Here is a 10,133-nt window from a genome sequence, read left to right as displayed (position 1 = left end):
TTTTCAAGTGCTTCTGCTATGGTTGACTCGGAGTATAAATTAAATAGCGTAGGTGACAAAATACAGCCCTGGCGAACTCCCCTTTTAATTTCAACATAGCCTTATTATTTATCCAAAATATTATTTATCATCACTAAAAACATATGAGGGTATATATTTCTAATGCCGGATCAGAGACCATTATAATAAAAATAAGTAAGTGTAAGTAAGGTTACCTAAAAACCTAATTAAAATTATGTAATTTATTGTCATACAAAACAAAGATTGTGAGTTTTGCAAAATTATAGTTTTAAAAACAATAAAAACACAAAGCACGTACAATACTGTGAAATCCCACATTGTTTCAGTATTAAACATTTTTTTTACAAATTTAGCAATTTTTTTACAATATACATTAGAATGTAATACAAAGGGCAAGATTTCTAATTAAAAGTACAACAAGGACAGGATATCACAGGAGGCACAGATTTGTTAGGACTTATACTTAATTATATGTATATTACTAGCAGACTTGACCATGGTTTTACCGGAATAGTAGTTTTGATTATAATGGGTGCTTGGCAGTATTTCCTATAACTCTGGGGTTACTCTTTAACGAAAATTAATACATAATAATAAATTTATATAATGACGTACATAATACATTAATACATATTTATAATTATGACGTAGCCAAGTTTTACGTATTTTAATGTTTGAAGACATAAAAAGATTTTATTTATTAGTTAAAAAAATATTAGTTATGCAGTTCGGTTCCTTTATGTGGACTCGTCGACACCTTGAAGTTATGGGAAATACTCCCGAGCACCCTGTATATGTTACAGATGTAGCTTTCTAGTAAAGAGTGGATTTCTAAAATCAGTAGTGTAAGTTTTTGAGTTAACTCTTAACAAACAAAAATCTATAATAATAGTCTATCAAAAAATAAATATAATAATAGAATACAAATACCTAATAACTTACTCTTACAAAAGTAATAGTTTGAAAGAATTCAAAATGGAAATTTGAAAGACTGATAAATAGCATGAAAAATAATCTTTAATTTAAATTCCAAGTTAAGAAAATATGAATACAAACATACGGTATGAAAAAATTACTGACTTTGGTGGTGTGTAGATCTATAGCTAGCACCTTAACTTACTTTATTTTTAAGCATATCTTCCATTTCCTTTCCTTTCTTTCTAGTATCTACATTGTGCATCTTCCTATTAAAATTAATACACCATTGTCTGACTTGCATTCTAATGACAAACAACCAAAAAGCGTTAAAAAACCCCAATTTATGCTTGTCACAAGATAAGAAAGAAGTATCGAGCCGATTTTTAAATACATTAATTAAATCTGTGTAAATGTAAACGTTACAAATTTTTGGCTATATTTCTTCAATTAAATAAATACATTGTCATACAAGACTCAAAAGATTACGAGACGGATGATAAAAAAATCTGGTACTTGCATTATATTCTCTGGATTCAATTAAAGAGTGAAATGGTTCATTTACATCAGACAATAGTGCATTTTTACAACTTTGGCAGTCTGCACAATCTAGTTTTGAAAATAAATATCTGCAAATTGCACCTGCAAAAACACAGCTTAAGTTTGAAAAACGTTTTCGGAAGGAATACAAGTATCTATGAAATCTAAATTTTGATGTTGAGATGTGTAATCAATACATTGAATATCTATTTTTGGTCTATTAATTAAACTCCTGAGAGAACCAAGCATTTTATCTTTATCGCGAGAACAATTTGCATATATAGAACTATCAGATGTCATATCATTAATTAACAATGTCTTAAATGACGAAATAAAATTGTGACAATCTGGGTGTGTATTAGAGCCACCATGACCTCTGATTTGTGAAAAAAAATCCAGGGGATCCTGGTTTAATTGCTGAAGACTCAAGAAGTTAACGCCTGAAATGTTTTTAAAATCTTTACGGTTTTTATATCGTGACAAAAGTTACGTAATGAAATTGGCCTCATTTTTCTTGAGTCTGTAGCATCAAATTTCATTGATTGTAGTTTTTTCACTGCTTCATTCCAAAACTGAAAGTGATCTGATTCTAAAGATAAAGCATTACGTAAACTGGTACTTTTATGACCACCACCATTAAGGCTATCAAACAAATTGTTCATGAATAATATTATTTCAGCAGTGAAAAAGCCATTATCAATGTTAATAGGTGGGACACTATAATTATGGTCCATTCTAAATCGTTCGCATGTCTTCAAATGCATCGATAGAGAGATGTAGACTGTGTTGCTGAATACTTCTGCATGGTTGACCTGTAATGTAAAATGAAATTTGGTTAAAAATTGAACATTAAACACTGTACAATAGTATGAATAACATCATAGTTATTGTCTCGTTGGTCCAGTGCTTAGCCCGTGCGGATCACGAGGTACTAGGTTCAAGTTCTGCCTCATTGCCAAACCAAAATCTTGGAATTACCTAAATGGCCAACATTAATAAAATCTTTTTAACAAAACGACTTCAAAATAACAAAAAAAAACTTAAAAGCGAAAAATAACATAGTATGTGCTACCTTCAGATTACTTTGAAGGCGGTGTCAAGTGAGTGACATAATAATCAAAGACGTTTCTTTTAAATCCTAAAACTTGATTGATATGATTTAATCGGCTAAGTTACTGAATTACTGTGTTGGTACTGCCTTCAAAATGATAACGTAAACGCTAATTTATATGGAATTGAAACAGTGCAGTAGTACCTATAGATGGCTGTTTCAATTCCTCATAAATTCGCATTTACGCTAACGCGACCGTCACAGTATCAAACTGCCACTAGTCCCTCTGAAGGTAGCACATACGATGTTATTTTTCCCTTTTTATTTTTAGTCGGTTAAAGTTTTTTGTTACAAAGATTTTATTTTTCTGTCTTTAGTGTGTCTATCGAAGTGAACGAAAGCGCCACAGTACGGGAAAATTCGTTATTTTCATTTCAACACAAAATTACTGAACCGATTGTCATAAAAAATTAATGGAACCAATCTGGAACTATAATCTTTTAACAAAAAAAGAATTTTTAAAATTGGTTAAGAAAAAACAAGTGTCGAATTGAGAACCTCCTCCTTTTTTTTAAGTTGCTTAAAAAGCCGTTAATTTGCTTTTTTTTGTTCTAATAATACTTTTATATTGAATCTTCGGTAAAATAATACATAAGGTTATACATTTTTAAATATATATTCATCACGCGAAGACGCGTGATTCGTGTTTTTAACGTATTGCCACATTACTATTAGTAAAAAATAAACTTTAATAAAGTATTTTTCACTACTCTTGCTCAAAAACACTGTCATATCACTCTACTCCACAGCGGGGCTAAACAATCATATTAGCCTCTAGGGGCTAAAGTAATTTTGTTTTTTTAATTCTTGTCTGTTACGAGTACTAGCTAAGTACTAGCCTACTATAAAACGGAGGAGGTTTTATTCGAAAATAGAATCATTATAGGTAAGGCCCCGATTGTTTTGAAAAATAAAAAAAACTTTAAATTGGAATAAAATGCACCGTTCTTGTCTGTGGAATGCGTTTATTTTTTTATTTCATTTTTATTGAGTTGCGAATATAGCGAGATTTGAAGACATGGGACATCCTTTACGGTGTACCTTTGCCTTTTTCTCATGTGAAAAAAATTAAATTAAAAAGCGGGAATTTAAAAAACAATTGGCGTGAATAATACACACTTGATTTTTTACAGAAATTCATTGTAAATTTGTGTCCGTAACTTACATATTTTTCAACAATAATTGTTATTGTTGTTTTCATCTAGTGAGAATGGTGATCTTAATTTGGAGATGGATGAAATCTTCAATCTGTTACCATCAAAGTCGAAATACTTTCCTACGATATCTACGAATACCTACGAAAAATTTAATAAGTGGAGAAAACAACAACGAATGGATTCACTTACGAAAGGAGTTTTTTAAACTATTATCTCCCACGTTTACCTCACATACTCATTATTCATCTTCACAGTAGTCGGAAATTATGTTACCGGGTAAAAGCATTGTCCTTAATATCCAAAATTGTAGACTTTGTATATTTAATTTTCAATTAAAATAAATCATTGAACATGTACTAAACTATTTTATTTTCTCGCAATCGTAGTGAAAAGCAGAGTGTAACACATGGGGCTAAACCCATTATAAACTCGGTTTCTATTTAGGCGTAAAAATACCTCGTATATAATGGGTCTTTTTAGCCCCTTGTATAACAATCTACTATTTTAGAAGACTAGCGGATGGCCGCGACTTCGTCCGCCCTTAAACCTCTTCTTACGAAAACGGGAGTAACTTCTCCCGTTTTCCCTACATACGTTTACCCTTCACTACTCTGCTCCTATTGATCGTAGTGTGATGAAAAGTATACTATATCCAGGAGTATGAAGAATAATTGTACCAAGTTTCGTTAAAATCCGTTGAGCAGTTTTTGTTCCTATAACGAACATACACACAGACAGACAGACCGACATTTGATGTTTTATTGTGACCAGAACGCGTTGTGAGCTATTTTTCCGCTCCGGTCCCGCTTTTGCTTTGAGCTATTCGGTGCGCGGCTGGATTTTGCGCTTTTTATGTGCTTGGGTATAATGCGGCGGCCGCGGTCGGGGGCCCTACCACAAACCCCCGGCCGAAGGCCGGGGTATAATTAGGCGCGTGGGCCAAGGCAGCGCGTTTTATGTGCTTGGGTGAAATGCCTAGCCAAATCAAAAATCAAAATCTACTTCACTATAAGAAAGTTCTGCGTAGTTTTACTTTACAATTAATGGGTATACACTCAATCATCCCCTGTTTTCCTAACCATAGAGTTGGATTTTTTTCCAAATTTATCATCATCGTCATCATCATATCAGCCGATGGACGTCCACTGTAGGACATAGGCCTTTTGTAGGGACTTCCAAACATCACAATCCTGAGCAATCCGTTTTGATAATTTTGTATTGTTAGAAAGGAAATATAATGAAAAAAAATATATTTCAAATTAGGTCCCATATAAATTTCAAATACGAAAAAAAATCTAACCCTAATTGAATGTATACCTACCCATTAATTGTAAAGTAAACCCACGAATAACTTTTTATATTATAGTCAGATTTTAATAATTTTTCTTTTATAAGATATGACTTCAAAATTAGTCTCATATTAGTTTTAAAAAAAAGTTACTACCCTAAGGGTGAGAAAATAGGGGTGATATATTCATCATTAGCCGACGTCTCGCAGGTTCACCCGCGTAATTCTCTTTTCCGTGGGAATATGAAGCCTGTAAAACTAACAAATAATGGAGCTTTCTAGTATGTTAAAATAATTTTCATAATCGGTGTAGTAGATCAAACGATTACCCCCTACAATACCCAAAACTTTACCTTTTTATAGTATTTTAGTAGAGGCCCCGCGGTTTCAGTCATGTAATGCCCGTTTCCTTAAGAGTATGAGGAGAATATATAGTTTAAGGCACTCACAGATAACGTGGCTTTCTAGTGGTATAAAAATTTTTCAAAATCGGTGCTGTACATCCAGAGATTACCCCTACAATACCTTTACCTCGTTATAATATTTTAAAAGACGCCCCGCGGTTTTACTCGCGTAGTTCCCGTTTCCGAGAAAATATGTGAATAGAATAGCCTACGACACTTGCAAATGACGTAGCTTTTTATTGGTAAAAAAATATTCAAAATCGGTTTAGTAGATCCAGAGATAACCCCTTACAATTCCTCAAACATTTTTTAGCAGACGCTCTGCGGTTTTCTCCTCGGAGTATGGGGATAAAATATAGCTTATTATAATACTAATAAATAATGTAGTTTTCTATTATTAACAGAATATTTAAATTCAGTTCAGTAGATCCAGAGTCTACCCTCTAAAACCTCACAAATTTTACCTTTTTACAATATTAGTATAGACTAGCCCCGCGGTTTCACCCGCGTAATTCCCGTTCCCGTGAGAATACGGAGATAAATTATAGCATTTAACACTCACAAATAACGAGGCTTTATAGTGTTAAAAGAATTTTGAATATCAGTTAAGTAGATCCAGAGATTAACCCTTACAATCCCACAAACTTTACCTGTATAATATTAGTATGTTTAGAAAGTAAAGATTCACAGAGTATTTATTGATAACTCGTACATTTTAATTCTAATGCTCAGTAGATTCGACTTCAAAACTTTAACGTTCCCACGAAACTGAAAAATAACATTATAATATTTTCTACCTATGAATCACTTTGTTCGTTTTTTTCGTTTATGAAAAAACCACATGAATGACAAAAAGAATGTCTGAGACAAAAATCTTTAGGATACGCCTTGAATTAATAGATCACAGGCTTGACGCCGACTTCAAAGTGATCAATAGGTAGAAATTATTATAATGTTATTTTTCCCTTTTTAGTTGCGTGGGTACGTTAAAGTTTTAAAGTCGGTTGTATTTAAAAACAAATTATGTGTAGGTATCAAGGAGGGATAGTACATTAAGGCAAAAATAGGAATAGCGCAATAGATTATTTTCCTTTACATCCAATGCAGTATATCACATAAACGCTAAATACAATAGTTTGATTGTGAATTATATAACCATCTGATTAGATTGCAATAATGTACCAATGTAACCAAAATATGAAAAAGTATAGAAGACAATATTATTATAATAATACGGTGGTGTTCTTTATGAAGTTTTGAACTAAAGAACTAATTAAACTAAACTGCATTCAAAGTTCAATTTCGCACATTTTGTGGCTTGATACATAACAGCTTAACACTGTCCAAATAAAATGACGTACTTCAACATGTTTTCTGGTGAACTGACAATTTTAGTAGGTGTAGAAACACGAATATCAAGTTTGACACGCGACGTCGCGTTACCGGCCTCAGCGTAAAAGGCCGTTTCACGCGACGTCGTGTGATGTGGCACTGAACTTGTTAAGAGAAATTTTAGTAGCAGGAGACACTTGGTGGTGTCAGACTCAGACCTGCGTGCCCCAGAGAGAAATCCTGGTCATTACCTAATGGTGATGTTATTATATCTAATATAAATATTGTTATAAAATAAATAAATAAAAATAAAAAGAGATGACATGATTACACAACTTAAATTCCTAACAAAAGGTAGCTACTGCAAATCGTTGAAGAGTTTCGTTAAGTATCTTTCGTATTCCTAACCAGACCCCTAATGACAGTCACAACCCATCTAGGTGAAAACTCCTCATCAATACAAATTAATCAAACCCAATCACAAAGTAGCTACTTAAAACTGTTGAGGAATTCCATTAACTGTCCTTAATCTTCATCATCATACAACAACATACTTACACACTTACACACAAAATCTTCGTGAAGTGTGATGGTGTGATATAAAACATGAAAATATACATAGAAGTGGCGAAAGGGTTGAAAGTGTGTTTCGATTTTCACACGGACGAAGTTGCGGGTGTCCGCTAGTAATAATTATAATTAACTTGCTCTTAAATTAATGAAAATAAATTTGATTAATTACCATAGAACAATCAGATATGGTAAATATATTTTATATAACATTTTATAAACAAACCATACATAATTTAAAATAAATAAGTTATAAAAAGACATGTGTTATCTACCTTCATTTCTAATTTATTTGTTGGTAAACAGTACTCATTAAGAAAGGCTGTAGTATAACAAATGAATTGACTAAAAATGGCTATGTAGTTAGTCTGTATCTGTACACCATAGAAGGTGCGAGAGGATCACCATGAATCCATGGAATGCTAAAATATTTGTCTCATACTTGTGCATTATATGAATATCTCTGTGAGCTTTGTTCAAATTTTTTTTGGCGCACCTACTAACAGTAAACCTCCGAAACCCCTGCATATTAAATTTCATTTAAATTGTTGGAACTTTTCAGAGATTCAGCTTGTATATACACAAGGAATGCTTGTTTAAAGGTATTAAAAAGGGATTAAAACAACTTGCCTTCATCTTGTCATAAGAAGTTGGTCTAATGTGTTTATCCGTCAGGGTTGTGGTTCTTGCACGTCCGGCTTCACCATCTGTAGCATAGAGCTCCTCAATGATGGACCACTGTGCACGTTGATTACCAATAAGTAGGTCTTTTTTCTGAAAATTGTTTCGATAACATTTTAATAAATGTGGTACTTTCTTTTTCTTTCTTTTCTTCCTGGGCCTTATCTGCACTTGGCCACTAAGGTTTGGCCGTTGTACGTACGGTGGTACATCATACATGTGATATATTTTATTATTATTATATATATAATAAAAGACATTATCAGGATCATTACTATTATTACGGTTAATAAGTAAATCTCAGATATTAATGAATTTATTGCTGCAACATTAGCAGACCCTTGATCTGAGACAGTACATCTCACTCCATATCCTGATTTAAATATGGCATCAAGAAGTTCTTTAAGAATATTTTTTAAATTTAAAGTTTTAATTCCATCTCGGACAAAATAAAAAGCTAAAGGTAGTTTCCAAGAAGAAAATATCCCACACAGCATAAAAACTTTAACTTAATCAGCAACATTATTTGTTCTGACACCACCTCCTATATCCTCAAAACCTTGAATAACACCTGTATGAAAGTATAACATTTTGGACTAATTTTAGATAAGGAAAGTGCAAAATTTTTTTCATCATTGGTAGATATATCTAGCACCTCTGAATTTAACACCAGATAATCTTAATTGTGAGTCTACTAATACCTTTTCAAAATGACTTAACAGGGGATACTTTGATTTGCTTGACGTGAATTTTTCTTACGAAGAGTTTCAAACTTATCTTCCGGAACTCTATGAACAAAATCTAGCTTTCTACATGACTTGAGTCTGTTATATGACCTACCGTGCACTGGTATGTTTTCTAAAGCAGACTCACAATTATGGAATCAGCTTGACTCGCAGTTGAAGTCTGTAAAGTAGGCTCAACATCAGTTTGTAAATTGGAATTTTCAATAACATTGACCGGAGACAATATTGAAAACTGTTCTTTACCACTGTCAGACTGACTCTCTGAAATTTAATGGGTTTGAAGATGTCTGTCTGTATGTAATGTAAAAGTAGATGGAATATGGTCAACTATTGTACAGGAATTCATTACAATGAATGGAAAAAAATCTAGAAATTTTGAAATTACAGATGATGGTGAAATAGTATTTGGATCACATTGAAGGGGTTGATTAGGAGTAGATAGTGTAATTTCTAAATTTAAAGTAGGAATAGCATCCTTTGTCAATCTATGATAATTACATACCTGGGTAGAAAGTGGTTTTCACAAATTTTAACGTTTTCTAACTGCCTACGAGTATATTTCCGTAATATTGGACAATTGATGAACCATGCCTCCCATCTAGTGTTATCTACTATCAGTAAAAGGTACAGCACGTAATTTGATCGCGTTTTACACTTGGGAATAACACATTTAAAACAAAATTACTTTTATCAATAACCAAGCACGAATCGAACTACATTGTATATCTTTTTATTAATCAAAATTTATTTAAATAGTGAAGATAATTAATTAACAAGAAAGATTTATCCTTATTATTAGTAATTCCAGCGGCGCTCATGCGAATTTCAATGATTTCAATTATTGGAAAGTCAAAACCAATCTTTCGCAGTAAAATTACAATGGCGGCGCAGGCACGAGGCAACAAATTCAAAACAATCTTACACAAGTGGTATAAACACATTTCTCTTTCATTCATAAAAGCTATTTTTCTTTGTGTAAATTTGACCAATGACATCAGTTTTTCGATACTTAGAATTGTAACAGTGTGCAAGTTTATTTAAGTGTACAGGTGAAAGAGATAGGCATGGCCACCACCTACTACAGCCCATAACAAGGAGAAGGATGGAGATATCTCTCTCTTTTGTTAGTAAAGGATGGAGGATTCTCATTTTTTATTCTACGGTTGGGAGGGCCTGCTGCCATCTTTTTTGTCAAATGTCTAAAAAACTAAATATAGCGCTTCAAACGAACTCTAGTGTTATTTTTAGAAAATACGTTCATCCACATTTAGTAACGACATCTCTGTGCACTACATGAAAAACCGTAACTTTAAATAGATGGCGGTATAAAATGTAAATAGCCCAAACAATACCAGTCAGGAAACTGAT

General features: G+C 32.7%; 2 long non-coding RNA genes across 2 annotated transcripts; both read right to left on the bottom strand.

The window, feature by feature from the left end:
* Nucleotides 1–734: 734 nt before the first annotated feature.
* Nucleotides 735–7,962, bottom strand: LOC128198258 (uncharacterized). The gene is made up of 2 exons (XR_008250985.1): nt 3,934–7,962; nt 735–2,288 (listed from the first exon to the last, which is right to left on the bottom strand). It is a non-coding gene; the product is annotated as an uncharacterized LOC128198258 (long non-coding RNA).
* Nucleotides 7,963–7,969: 7 nt separating this feature from the next.
* LOC128198257 (uncharacterized) lies at nt 7,970–9,764 on the bottom strand. Its single transcript, XR_008250984.1, has 2 exons — nt 9,268–9,764; nt 7,970–8,112 (listed from the first exon to the last, which is right to left on the bottom strand). It is a non-coding gene; the product is annotated as an uncharacterized LOC128198257 (long non-coding RNA).
* Nucleotides 9,765–10,133: the final 369 nt, after the last annotated feature.

Source organism: Bicyclus anynana, chromosome 7 (assembly GCF_947172395.1).
Source record: "Bicyclus anynana chromosome 7, ilBicAnyn1.1, whole genome shotgun sequence".
Classification (NCBI taxonomy): domain Eukaryota; kingdom Metazoa; phylum Arthropoda; class Insecta; order Lepidoptera; family Nymphalidae; genus Bicyclus; species Bicyclus anynana.
This window is presented reverse-complemented; position numbering and strand designations above follow the sequence as displayed.